Here is a 15,305-nt window from a genome sequence, read left to right as displayed (position 1 = left end):
ATCTTGTCAGTACATCCTGTTTATGTTTAAACTTTTATTTTTGGTTCTTCCTTTTCATGCATATTGGCATAGAAACATAGATTTTCCTTCAAGTGACACGATCAATTTTAGCTAATCAGAAAGAATCACTCAGCGTTTAGCCTTAAGGGGGTGGGGAAGAACTTCCTTTCACGCTGAGTGTTCGATCGATTTAGAACATGTCAATAAAAGATAGTATCTATCTTTCAAGGCAAAGAAGCGGATGAAAAATAAGTAAAGATAAGCTGTAAGAAGAGTGTTCTGATCTTGTACTAGTGAATTTGAGATTCAGGATATCATTTTTAACGTTTTAAACATTTTTCGCCTGCGAAGAACTCCATCCGTCAGTTGAAAAGAAAATCAGAAATCGATTGCAAAATAGCCTACTAGTAACTAAAGAGTATATTGGTGAATGAAGGCACAATAAAAATAAATAAATCATCAAAATAATCCAATAATTTGTATATTATATTTTCGATTCTTTTCATTCTCATTTTATATCTTATCTTCGGTTTAATAGAAAAATCTTCATTTTAATTGATAATGAAAACATGATTTATGTTTCTGTAGTGTTTTCTACAAATATGATTTAAAAAAAAAAACTTAAAAATTATACTTAGATATGTTTTTGTTCTTATGTGACTACAAAAGCTTCCGAGAAATACACCTTCGGAAGGCGTTCTTAGCATATCATTAAAATTAAATTCTTGAGTATTAAATTTCAATTTCGATTCAGTTTTAAGCTAAATCAACTTCATAAAGAACAAATACTTTCATTCGTCAAGTCATTGATCGAAAATTATCGTCAGGTCATTGATCGAAAATTAGGCGTATTAAAATAGACGCCTCTTTTGAGGTTCAAAGTGCTATTTTGGGGAAGTCATCTAAATTGCATGTGCTGGGAAATAACAGAGATGACGCCGTAACGAACACCGGATTCTCATATTAAAATTTATATATAAAAACTTTAGGTGCTTATCATAAGAAAAGATTGTAATAGAACAAAATGAAATAAATTTTAGTGTTTTATTTATAGTTCTATGAAATCAATAGCGTTATTAAAAATGATGAAGATGAAGCATACAAATTTACAACACAGATTTTTTTCATTGAAACATTTATAAAAACCCCATGCACTACAAAGTATCAGACAGGGCTCACAGAAGTAAATATGCAACATATTACATAAAGAAAAAGAAGAAAAATTAAGAGTCATGAAGGATTACAAATGTCAACAATAAATTTACAAAATTTTACAAAAGCACTTCTGGTGGAAGTTGTTGAAAATATGGAGGCCAATTTATATTAATGCCCTTGAGAGCCAATCTTAGGATCTGTCTTTCTTTGACAAACTTGGAACATAGGAGGAGCACATGTTCAACATTTTCCTCGCCACCAATATTACAATCGCAGGAACATGACGGAGACAAATTTGTACAAATAATTTTTAAAGTTACCGTGACCAGTGAGAAATTGGGTTATTTTGTAATTATTTTAAAAACTAAACTATGACAGTCTTTTATTAATGAATGGAAAAAATTTCTTTGGTACGCTCCCTTTATTTGAAATAAAATATTCTTGGTTGCAAGAACTCATCCATTTTTTTCTCGTAATCTTCTTGTAAAAGGATTTAGGAATATTAACGACAATGTCAATTTTGCGCGTAATGGCAGCCTTTACATGCCAATCGGCCCGCTCATTTCCATAAATGCCCGTGTGTCCACGAACAAATGCAAATACTATCGAGATATTTTTATCTTTCAGGCTTTTAATTTGCAGTTCATAGATTGAAAAAAGATTCATAGAAATTTTAAAAATTCTTCCTACACCTGAGCAAAAATTGCATTTCAACTTTAAACAATGTGAAATGGTAATAATTTTGATACAATTTACAGAAAGCATTTTTAAATTAAATAATCCGGCGCTAATTAGATTTTTGCTTATTTTAAGTACTCAAGTTCAAATACTCTTACTAAAATCGATCACTGAATAGTTCTATTGATTTTATAAGGTAGGCAATATAACAAAAAGAAAACTTTTATGTGAAAAGAATTTTATTAAATGTAAACAATCATGCAGTGAGTTTCTATAATTAATTGTAATTAGTAAAGTAATAAAATTTTTATAATTTATTTTAGTGAAAACAAGCTGTGAATGAAATCTGCCTGCTTCATAATAATGCATATGCCAACACGTAATTGAAATTTATTTGGAAGAATGATTAAATATCCAAGATTGTTCAGAGAGATTTACTGGAAGAGGAAACTATCATTATTCTGATTGAAAAAATTGTAACCTAAAGTTTATGTTATTATTTGGTAAAAATGTTATGTCATTGTTTGCTAAAAAAAGAACTAGATTGCAATATAGGTAAAATCAGTTTAGTATTTCAGTAAATGTAAAATTATATTTATAAACTGTTGAAAATAAGTATTTTATGCATTCAATCTTTGTAATGTAGTTGAAGCTATAATGGGAATGCAATTACATTTATTAACAATTAAATGTTTAATAGATTAATAATTAATAGGGTACCTCATCATTTCCTGAAGACAATATTTCTCACAGATTCGATCATGTCAATCGAGACAAAAATTACATTTTACCATTTTAGATTCTGCCATTAAAAAAGTTTTAAAGTAACTGCTTGTATCATTATATGTATCATTGCTAAAAATGTCATTGCGATGTATAACATTTAAATCATTTGCTTTAATACAAAAATAAAAACTTCCTGATACTGAAAATAAGTTTAAATCTAATGTGATAAATTGCTGTAAAAATATTATCTCTGACAATTTCATATTATTTCAGAATTTCATTTGTGTAAAAGCAATCCGAGACACTGACTAAGTACAGAACTAAATGAAAATTTTTGAATGACTTAATATATAACCTTACAGTATTATCAATACATCTTCCATTAGTGGTTTCAGAGATTGAAATGTTATCTTTTGTTTTAAATACATTTATGACTTTCAAAAAACACAATGATCCTATACAAAACTATTTAATGAATGGTAATTATGTATCTCATATTTATTGCTCTTTAGTTTTTGTTCGAAAATGCTCTCAAATAGAGAAAAGAAATGAGCAGTTGTTACCACAACTATAAAATAATTAAAAGTGTTTGAAAGTGCGCTTCAATATATTTCATTCATTTAACAATTTTTGAAATGGATGAAAGTCTAGTTCGTTCTTCAGGAATAGTTTTCTTAAGAAATTATCAAAATTTTAAATGAAAGTTTACGTTTATTTAATTATTAATATTATTATTATTATTTTGTATTTGATCAAAACTCTGTAGAAAATCTGGATAAAAAACATTTTGCAGCAATTTAAGAAACATTCGTGGGCATAGAACAAGCAATAAAAATAAATGTATCATTTTGTATAGATGCGAATTACATTCATTCTATTTACAGCTCACATTTATTCTATAATTTCGAATTAAAAGAAAATACCATTATCTCTCTGAAAAATTTGAATACATAATTTTGCACATCTTTGAATAAATGAAATATCTTTACTGATTATTTTTGGATTTCATTTTGAATATAAAAACCACTGCACTAGGTATACTTGAAAGATATAGATTGGTCATAAATTAAATTAGAATGTTTATCTGTTTATTGCAATCGGTAAGTTCAAACAATGAAGTTTTAATTCTAGTTATGAGTTTTAAAAATATATTTATAGAGTTAGAAAAAGAATAAAATGCCGAGTTCTCATGGTAACATTCATACTATCAAAATTTCTAAGGTGTCAGATATGAAAACTCACTTTAAAGCATTTGTAAATAAATGTGTTAATTTAAAATTATCAGTGGCGTTGGACTGCCACTTTTTATGGAGAGTGGCTGGCCACGGGGCTTGGTGTAAGGTCTCGGTTTAGGACCGGAGAATTCATGGTTCGAGACTGCTGAAGAACCATCGTGGAAGCAAGCGGTTTTGGGGCACTTTAAATCCTTTGGGGGTCAAATATCATCCGGTTGGAGTGGTGCAGAAGTTTGGAGAAGGGGGCCAACTCAGTTGACGTCTCGTCAACTGACTCAGGTTCAGAATGATGAGGTCCATCTCAACACAGCACTAGAGTTGCTGCAAAACGGGACATGAATGTCGCTAAACTAAAGTAAACTTGCATGGAAAGTGATTGTGGAATCATGTGACAATAATTGATGTTCCAAGTCATTAAAAGAAACATGTTTAGCATGTTTCACAAATGCATACATAGAAATGAAGAGTTAAAACGCAATCTCGACAAATAGACATACAAGTAAACACGAATCACTTATTATTTATTGGTTCTTTATAGAAGTTTTTAAAAATATTGCCTCCAAATATAAAAGTAATTGCTAAAACATTGCTTCTAAGTGTAGAATTAATTACTGACACATTGCGTCCAAAAGTAAAGCGTTCATAGAAATGTTAGTGGAGTGATTTTTATATATTTTTTGGATGTATTTCATTGTTCGAATTATATATATTGCACGGAATGTTTACGTGAAATGCATGGTATCTTTGAAATTGTAAAATTCGATCGAAACTATTATAGATGTGATATTGCTGGAAGGCGCAAATGGAGCTGTAACTGTAAAGTAAATATTTTGACACATAAATTCCAACGCTATTGACAGGACCTCAACACATCATTTCCGATCATGCATCTCTGTACTAAAATGTTTGTTTTAGTGAGATGTATCCGTTGTCCAATAATTTTAGAATTTCAGATATAACAAGTATTATTTACTAATTATTAATTACAATCAATTATTTGATGAGAAATATCATTATAGTATTTCTTATATAATCGCTGTTTAATAATCAATTTAATGTTTAATTTTACTTCTTTCTACTCCCCGTGGGTATGAAGCAACTGAATTGAATGTTGTAACCTTGCGACTTAGTATCAAACTAACCCTAAATTCTGACTTACGCCGCTTCATTTCATTCATAGATATTTCTGCCTGGAGGCCGAATTTCCTCTCCAAAAAGTCAAGAAACTCGTAAGGATAAAATAAAAGGGAGACCCAAGGGTCAGTTACTGTGAAACATAGATAGTTCCTTTTTTCCAGGCCTTCGGCTACATCCGCATTTTTATGCTTTTTCTTTAAAACTCTGGGGACACCATTTTGTTCCTCCGTAATAAGTTTGGGTGTCAACGATAGGTGAACTCGGAGTATTTTTTGCCCGTTCTCCTGTGCCGAAAGAAACATTTCGAGAGTTTTAAGCCGCTGTTGGAAGTTCTCCTGAAAGAGCCCGGGAAGTAAGAAGGATAATGGAAAAATAACATTCAGTAGAGAATAACAGTTTTTCCATGATCTTTTCACGAACAAGGAAATGTTACATAATGGCGAAAATTCAATTCACGTAGGTTTGTGAATGTTCATGTTATTTTGTAAAGTATCTGCCTGTCTACAGGATCAAATATCATGGTCCTTACTGAAAGTAACTGAAAAAAACACAATTCTTCTAACTGAACACCTATATATATATATATATATATATATATATATATATATATATATATATATATATAATTTTAAATTTTTAAGCAGTTTTGTGGCCGGAGGCACTTTGAATTTTTAAACTTCGCTTTTATTTCATTCCGGGAGGTATAATTTATGTACAATACGACGAGAAACGTCAATCTACAGCACGGCACAAGAGCAAAAGAGACAGACATATTTTTCCTGGTGGTTCTATACTGTGAGGTTCTGATAGGGCTTTCTGTACACGTTTCGATTTCAGATAGAAAAATCTAGGTATCTTTTAAAAGAATTTGCAAACATGACATATTTTTATCCCTTCATTTGGAATGTGTGAATTTGCGGATTAAAACAGTTTTACTGAGTTCGTGTCCCATTAATTAAATAAAAAAGGTGGAATTGGAATAGGAAGTAAGAGACCATTTTAGAATTAAGTTAATATGGGTAAAATTAAAATAAAAATTTAGAAATTAATTAGTAGGATTTAATTTATATAATTTCTTCTTTTTCTTATTGCTGAATGGTAACAGTCAAATGTAAGCAAATGACTACACTGACTTTTCAGACTATTTCACTAAAAATTCTTATAGCTGCATTTAATTCAATGCTTTACTAATTATTGGAGCGGCAAAAAATTATTAGAAATGCTTTGAACAGGCCTGCATTCTGTTTAGTTAGAAGAAACAAGATGCAAGAGAAATCAAGAAATAGGTATCAAAAAGAAAGTTTTTCCAGTGCCAAAGTAAATTTAAACATTTGCCAGATAGATAATTACTATAATTAAACTTTTTTATTAATTGTTTAAAAAGATAGCATTCTGAGAAAACAAATCAGTCCCCCAAAGCAGCTAGTATTTAAAAAAATTTTGCAATATAAGATATAAAAATATTTTATCATATCATTTATGTAGAAGAATTGAAAAATAAGAAGAGTTGCGATTAAAATCAGAATGTAATTCATAAAAAAACCAATCGTTCTGATAATGATATCATTTTCCTTCGTATGACTGCTCTGCAAAATTAAGGAAATTCATTTGGATCGTTTTACTAAAAAATACAAATTACCCAAAGTTCTCATTTGATGAAATAATTATATTCTCAAGCTGCTTAAATGCCTTACTGGGATGTTAAGTCCTGGAGCTGATTTCCGATACTAATGCAATCAAAGTTTCATTCTAAAAGTGGATCGTTTGATATTAAATTTGCCACTAAGGACAAAATGTCCTCTTACTACTGTGGAATTGAGATTTTTAAATAAGAGTAACTTTTCAGGTGTGCCTACCATGTTCAAAACATGGAGGATTGAACTAAAATTACCTTCATGTTATTTCTAAAACGAGCATTGATATAACTTAACTAATCTAAAAATATTACACAAACATTATAGAATTTCTATGGATTTCACTATTTTTTTTAATTCATCATTAGTTTAACTATATTAACTCTTTGCACTCGGAAGTCTTCTCTCAGGAACTATTTAAGACAGCACATCGTTTTAATGTTTCATTTTTTTTTTTTTCATTTCACTTTTTAAAAATAGCCAGAGAATAGTAAGAAGATATCGATTCATTTTCCGAGAAAATTAAATTTAAAACATTAATAAATATTTACTTTTCAGAGCAATAAGCAAGTACGTGTGTTTGCTGAATAATTTTCCTTCGAATTACTTTTACAAGTGCAAAGGGTTAAAACTTGACTAATATTACTGGTGAGCAATCAAGTCAGCAGAACTAGTTATTAGATTATTAAATTAATAGTCTCAAAAAATGGAACTCTTATTTAAAATATTACTGCTTCAGATATATCATAAAGAATATAATTAAAAGGTTGTAATTTCTATAAAAATTTAAATTTCGCTATTTTTTCAGAAGTACAATGACAGACTCAAAAATTGTTTTTTACAACATTTAAATCAATTTTCCAACTGAAAATGTATGCCTATTTTAGAGGCGTAGAAATCAGGCTCAAGGGCTGTAATCAAAGAAACAGATTTAAGGACTCTCTGAGATTGAACGCTTTGTATATAATGATATATTTTCTAATCTAATAAATAATATCAAAAAGACGTCTTCTATACTTTAAAATGCTTTCCAAAATTTTCAGAAATAACTTTTAACTCCTAAAATTATTTCTAGACACATTAAGAATGGAAAATATATTTTTAATTTAGAAGTTAAATAATGCTTTTTTATTAAAATTACATGAAAGTAGAATATATTTTTGAAAGCTACTTTAGTGTAATGGGAATAGTGATCGTCACTTTAAAAATGTATATAAAAAGTTATTGTACCACATTAAATATTAATACTTCATAAAATTAGTAAAACTACATAAAATAATAATCATTATCATAAATCTGTTTCATTATCAACAATCTTATAGATATTTAATCTATATGATACTTTTATTAAGATGTGGCATATTAAAAAGCAACTACAGAATTTCAGTTTTGAATAAATATTTTAACTCCAAATGTATTAAATAAAATTTAACTCGTTATCAAAATTATTTTTAAGGAAATCTAAAGTGTCCTTTAACAATTTAAAATGATCTTTTATTTCTTTTTTTAGAATAGTAATAAAAATGAAATTAATATACCATTATTTAAAAAAAAATGTAGATATGAAGTTTCAAAATCAAACCTTTAAAAGTAAGTTCTCTATCGAATTTCACCCGCTTTGCACCGTTCCTCCATTCAATTGTTTTTGATATTTCCTCTTTTAACTTATTGTGTAAACAAAACCAGATTTCTCAATCTCAGGGCTTTCGCTTCCATTTCCGTTTGTAAATGAAGGGCGGGAAGGAATAGAAAATGTATAACCGGAAACGAAAAAAAGCAATATTCCAACACACTTTTGAAGTTCTTTATCTAAATGCAGAAATAAAAGGGAAAATTCGGGAAGTATGTCAGGGAAACTTCACCAACCATTCATTGGTCGGAATATTGCCTGGATGCGGAGTGTATAGACGAAACGCTTTTTCTGTGACTAGTCCACTGTCCTACTGTCATACGCTGAGAGTGACAGTTCTTATTATCTGTGAACCTCTTCACCGTTTCGGGCCGCAAAAATCTTGCATTTTGGGTGGACGAGGGGCTGTTGTGGAGTTTTAATTAGTAATATAAGGTCAGAACCTCAGAATCTATCAATCAAAATATCTATCTATTAAAATAGTCATACATAATAATGAAATGTTTGCATGAAAAACTTAGTTTCCTCAGAAACTATAAATCAAAATATCTGTCTACCAAAATATTCAGATATAATAATGAAATGCCTGCACGAAAAAATAGGTTACCTCAGAAACTATAAATCAAAATATCAATCGAAATATTCAGAAGTAACAATGAAATAAATGTCTGCAGGAAAAACTTAGTTCTTACACTCTTTTATTTATTTCTATTTATTTCATATTTGTGAAGGTTAAATCTTGTAATAGATTTTTTTCTAATTCAAATGTAGTAATCCTTTGAAAATGTGTACACTTCTGAGTCCATGGTGTTAATATTTAATTGGGCATCTTTTGAATAATTATTGGTTAATCGACTGATTAATTAAAATTAAAATCCATGCAAGTGGTAATCTTCTTGGTAAATCGAAGGAACATTGAAATTCTGATATATTAATAATATAAAATGATATATTAAAATATGTATTAAATATAGAATTATGAAATATTTGAGGAAATAAATTCTACTTTTTAGTATTTTAATAAAAGTTTGTTTTTAATGGGGGGTGATTTCTAAATCACGAGTTTTAAACTGGACAGGGCAACATCTAGAGCACAAAATTAAAACACATTTACTTCGCATGATGAAAACACAATGGCATGACTAGAGAAGGGTGAAAAAGTAACAGTAATTACCTCGGGCGCTACATACTCCTGATAAGGCACTACCATTAATTAACAGATTATTTCAAAAGAATGGCTTTACAAGAGATAATAATAGGCTTTTGTAACATCGCGAATTACAAACTGTTTCATAGTCGAGTATTCCTTATATTATGTGTAATATCTAAAATAAAACATTATAAAACTTTTATCTTTCCTTATTTTGATTATATAATGTGCTGTACATACAATTTTCTTACACGAATTCAAAATTGGGTTAATTTTTAATATTTACATTTACAAAATTTGATTTTGTAAATAATAAATAAAACTAATGTCAAATACAAACACAATGTTTGTATTAACAATGGCAATAACTAAACACCATCAAGCACTAAATTAGCAAGCAAATTGCCTTCATTGAATATTTTGTTTTAACAAATCAAGCGGGTAAGTTTACATAAATTCATTACTGAAAAATTATATATATTTAAGTAAGTATGAAGCAAATTACGATAATTATACGGAAATTTTTACTCCAAAGTGATTAAAAATATATACAATACATATTGAATATCTTTGCTAGTTCCACAATTCATCCATTTATTTAGAAATATTTTGATATATTAAATAAATATATGGAGCATCTTCTAACGAAAATTGTTTGAATGTTCTAATTTACTTCCTACTTATATACTATAAGTAGGAAGAAACCACCGGTTTATAACTTATATACTATAAGTAGGATTATTTATAGTATATTTTTCATTTATTCAATCTCAATGTTTGGACCTCATAATAATCTGATATATTTAAAGTTTATTAAAGGCATATTTTCAACTGTTGTGCAAGTATGCAGTTATTTGAAAACTAGTATGTTGAGTAAACTAGTAATCAAGTTGCATACTATTGTTACCTAATTTATATGTTAACTTAATGCATTTTAAATAAAAATTAAAAATTATTGTTGCAATTATATATATATATATATATATATATATATATATATATATATATATATATATCAATAATTTTATTGAAGTGTTTACTTTCCATTCTGAAAGTTATTTGCTGATGTAATGCAGACTATTCGAATAGAAAAAAACGACACCGAATGCACAATTTTTATATAGAATGATTTAAGAAAATTAATTTATAAATTTGTGAAATACAAATTATTTTTCATGTCAGCAGAATTCTTTGGAACGAAAATAGGAATTCATATCTAAACGTTTTATTATGTAAAGCAGAACGATGCTGAGAATTCATGTTTTTTTTCCCCCTATTTGCCCAAGTTAACTTTTGTCCATAGATTTTATATAAAAAAAAAGGGTTGAGAAAGAAATAGAAAGATACAATATTTATAAACCGGTGGTACAACAGTCTTTTTGATAGCCTGAAGCACATGTTATCTTAGTTAAAAAGAATTTGTTAGAAATTTTCAGTTACAAATAGATAAAAGAAGCCTTTAATATAAAAAATATCGATTTTTTTATGTTGATAAAATGCAAATTAACAAATTTTGAATTGAAAAATTCTGGTGCTTATTAAATCATAATTATAAATTAAGGATTTCTGATATAAATCAAAATTGTTCAAAGTTAATTTTGAATTTATTTTTGCCATTTATCTATCATTTTACTAATTATATGCAATCGTCTCACCCTGTATTTCTAGGGATAAATGGTAGTTCAGTATAATAATGTGAATGAAATTATGAATTTTTTTTAAATTTTCAATATGTTTTTAGCACAAATATTAACTTATCAAATTTATTAATATTGTGCTTACAAGTAGACGAAGCTAAATAAGATCATTTTGGAATACTTTCAACTATTTATTTATTAATGAAATAAAAATAATGATCTTATGAAACAATTTGTTCATTAACACATTGCGTACCGCCTAGAAATCTCTAAAACATACGTCAGGGACTGCATGATTTTGGACAATTTGTCTATTATTTAAATCATTATAACTATAGATCATAATGTATTTTAGGACACGAAATTAAAGCGTGAACACAAGAAAACTCTTGAGCGGCCTTTAACAGATGGCGCACGGAACACGAAAAAACTTATGAAAGGTTCGCTTATATACTAGCCATTAATATGATTTTGCTTATATGAGTTTTATTCTTTGATCTAATTATCATAAATCATTTTTCTACTAAATCGGCCAAAGTGACATTATTCCACAAAGCGTGGAATACAATACGATCGTCGCATGTTTCTTGAACCACTTTTGTTTTGAGCTCGGTCCCCCATTCCTGCTGGAGAGAGATTTTTTCCTCGTTTTCCCAAAACCGCAAAAGAGTATTTTTCCGGAGAGGATCGGACGAAGAAAAAAAAGAGTTGAAGAGTAGAAAGGTGAGACTGACAGCAATGTTTGATTGGAAATGAAATATTCAGAAGCTTCAGAAAATAATAAATAAGAACAGGAGGGAAAAATTCAATGCGTCCGCCTCGTCAAAGGGAATTTCTTCCCCTGTCACAAAGCTACCATTCTTTCGATTCCATCGATGAGTCCCCATAAATGCGAGAAGCCACGAATTCGAAATATGTGTGTCTGCTTTATTTTATCCCCGCTGCGCCAAATAATATATTCAGCTGTTAAACATCTCAGATGCTTTATTTTTGCTCCATCCTACAACTATAAATTATGACCGACCACAATCCGATTTTTTTTCCATTGTTGACATTATCATGACATTGCGTGTTGATGTATTTTAGGCAGTCGCTTTAGAATTCAGTTTGCTCTTTATACTTGTCTCCGTTTATTTTCGATGTAAGGTAAATAGTTATTTTTTTTAATTTGGAATTTTCTTCCAGATATACTGGAAACTCTTACTAGAAAGGATGTGACATACTCTATGTCTTTTTAGTTAGGAGTAGATTGAGTTGGACTAAAGTGACCTAGTTTTGATATTAATTCTCTGCCGTATTTCCGTGGAAGAATACATTTTGTTGGAAGTAGTGTTTTTAGGAAAATATATAATTTATCTCCGCTACTCATTGCTATACTTATTCACTTCCGTTGTAAAGTTTAATTTACATCCAAAGATACAACGAATACTTGATATGAAAATTATATCTTTTTATTCCTGAAGAATTAACAAGTATAAAAATATCCACACAATATCAATGATAAGAAAATTGATTTAAGTCCTAAGCAAAAATAATCTTCCACCTTTGATGAAACTTTGCAATTTTCTATGTAAAATTTTATTCGCCTGTGGGCATTGGATATTTTTTTAATTCATTGAGTTTTCTTCGAAGCAACTTTATTAGATTTTTTTTAAGTGTTTCTTGAGAAAGAAATTTTCTATTATTCTTATTATAAACTATTGGATTATATTTTAAATTTTTCTTGTTATTCAGCTATCTTTTTGTTACGAACTCATTGTATATGGCTCTATATCTGCCAAACGAGATAAAAAATATGAGCAATATAATATTTACTTACTCTCTTTCCAGCCAACAACAATAAGAAAATGACCTTGAAATAACTTTACTTACGTTCTTCTTTTTTTTTCTTTTTTGATTTGTTGAGAGTATCAAAAAAGTCACTTTACATACTTCCAACTATATATTTAAATATAGTTTATCCAGATTATATTTATTTATATTATCGAGGTCATTTTAATGAAGTGTTTTCATTCAGATATATTTTTATTAAAATATTTTATTCATATGTTAAAAATTCCACTATTTTTATGGAATTTCATTTGTACTCTCTCTAATTGCTTAACTCTAAAACACTTGCAAAAAGTTTTGATTTTGGAGCAATTGAAACTCACAAGAAAGTGCAGTTGCTTCATTTTTATGAAACTGAAATATTTTATTTATTAAAGACGAAAGTTATTTTCCAAAAAATATAACTATAGGGGAAAAAAAGGGGCCCATCGTGGGGTACACTCTCCTAAATATTCTCTCATACTCTCCAATAAACGTTTTATCCGTCTACTCCCACCTCCACCTAAAATTGCAAACATTCGATGAAGCCCTGAATACTTTGCATGGCGTTGGTAAACACTAGTTACAAAGTATAGATCATTGTTGTGAATATAGCATTTTTAACGAATCTATCGTGAGAATAGGAATTTTTAACCTATATATGTTGGACGATGAAAATCAAATTTGATGCGGAATGACAGTTGAAGTCATAAAATCTCATTCTGAAATTCAATGATTTAAGTCATTGCGATTATGATTTATTACAGTTAATTAGAAACAGCATTATTAGTATTATTGTGAAAGTACAGGCCGACGGATGGTTAAAGTTTTAGCTGACTTGATTGAAAATTAATATATATATTGCAAATCCATATACCAAATTTTATTTGTCTAGCTGTATTCCGTTTTGAGTTATCTTGAACACAGACAGCATAATTCTAAAAATGTGTTTTTCAAATTTAGTAAGGTTTCAAATGTGGAAATTTTTCAAAATCTCGATTTCGTATTTTTTTTGACGATTACAGTATTTTATTTACACTTTGAATGCTAGAAAGTAAAAAAGACAAACTTCAAGGCTATTAAGAAAGCAGAGAAAAAGATTGTAAATATGGAAATTACCTTCGTCCGCTGTGATGCTGTTAATTAAGCAACAAATTTACTGCTTAATTAATAGTACTGCATTCGTTACTATTTCATCAATTGATCAGTTGCAATTGAGCTATTTAACTATAGATTCAATTGTTTCTTTTATAGAATAAAATTAAATCATAATTTATATACTTCCTGCCCTCGCAATTTCCTGAGTTTCCTGAGTGGTATCCTGAGTTCCACGTTATAGATACAACCATTAACTCTATCAAATGGTTGTATCTATAACGCTGGATACATACCTCTCTATACAAAGTAATGACGCTAATCTGGGTTTGCTATTGATTCAATGGGGGTATCTGACATATAAAGGTCATTAATAATAATGGGTATTTACCTCTACCTTACTAGAAGTTGTGAAGGAACATATTCTGAGGTGTGGCCTGCTTATACGGCCCTTTTATAATTAGAACCTTAAATAAGTGATTCGAAAATATTAATTAGATTTTTAAAAATTTGAAAAAAATTTAAATAATTTCATTTGTATTTAATTCATATTTATATTCAGTGCAAAATTTAAAAAAATAATAAAAGAATAATTAAAAACGGAATTTGATAATGAAAAATAAGTCCAGGAGTCTGCAATATTTACATTCATAAAATATAGATAAAATAATTAAAATAACAATTATGATTTATTGTTTATTTTCAAGTTTTTTTTTTATTATTAAATTGCTCGCATTCAAAGTATTTTATATTAAATATATTAATTTTTTTACTGTAAATAAGTGAACATTTTTAATTGTGCTCATTTAATGTTTTGTTCCTTTAGAGTGTTAAACAGCATTTTTCAGCTTTTAGGCAAAGTAATCATATCTGTTTTTCGTGCAAGTTAGACTTTACTTTAAACTTAAAATACAGAAACATTAGTTTTTAAACTAAAATTATTAATACATATAGTGTTTGGTATCATAACAGAGAAGATATTTCATTTATTAATAAATAAGTATTGGATTGCACATAAAAATAATAACATCATTATCACAATGCTACCTTTTTTTAAATAAATTTTATAACTTTCGATAAATTTTAATAATCGGTGGCATTTGAAATCACAATGCGTTGACTTTGTTACGCACACTATTATTACAGTTAATGATTAATAATTAAAACTCTTAATTAATAACTTGATATTAGCCTTTCAGAAAAGGATTTTAAATTTCTAATGCATGTAAGAAATATTTTATTGCCTTAATAGTTAGCGGAAAGATAAATAGCGGTAGGACTATGATTATGTTAATTTATATACTCTATTGATTACGAAGAATAAACTTTATTTTACTATCTGAACTCTACACATTTATTCAAATTTTGCTTATATTTGTTGCATAAGCTATAATGTAACAGCCTAGCGAAATCTGCAAC

General features: G+C 28.4%; 1 long non-coding RNA gene across 1 annotated transcript in view; it reads left to right on the top strand.

Annotated features, from left to right (window-relative positions):
• LOC129971210 (uncharacterized) overlaps positions 1–15,305 on the top strand; it is a 139,739-nt gene that overhangs the window by 92,662 nt on the left and 31,772 nt on the right. The window lies entirely within an intron of this gene.

This window comes from Argiope bruennichi, chromosome 1 (genome assembly GCF_947563725.1).
Source record: "Argiope bruennichi chromosome 1, qqArgBrue1.1, whole genome shotgun sequence".
In the NCBI taxonomy this organism is placed as follows: Eukaryota; Metazoa; Arthropoda; class Arachnida; order Araneae; family Araneidae; genus Argiope; species Argiope bruennichi.
The sequence above is the reverse complement of the archived record's forward strand: the minus strand, read 5'-3'. Positions and strand labels throughout refer to the sequence as shown.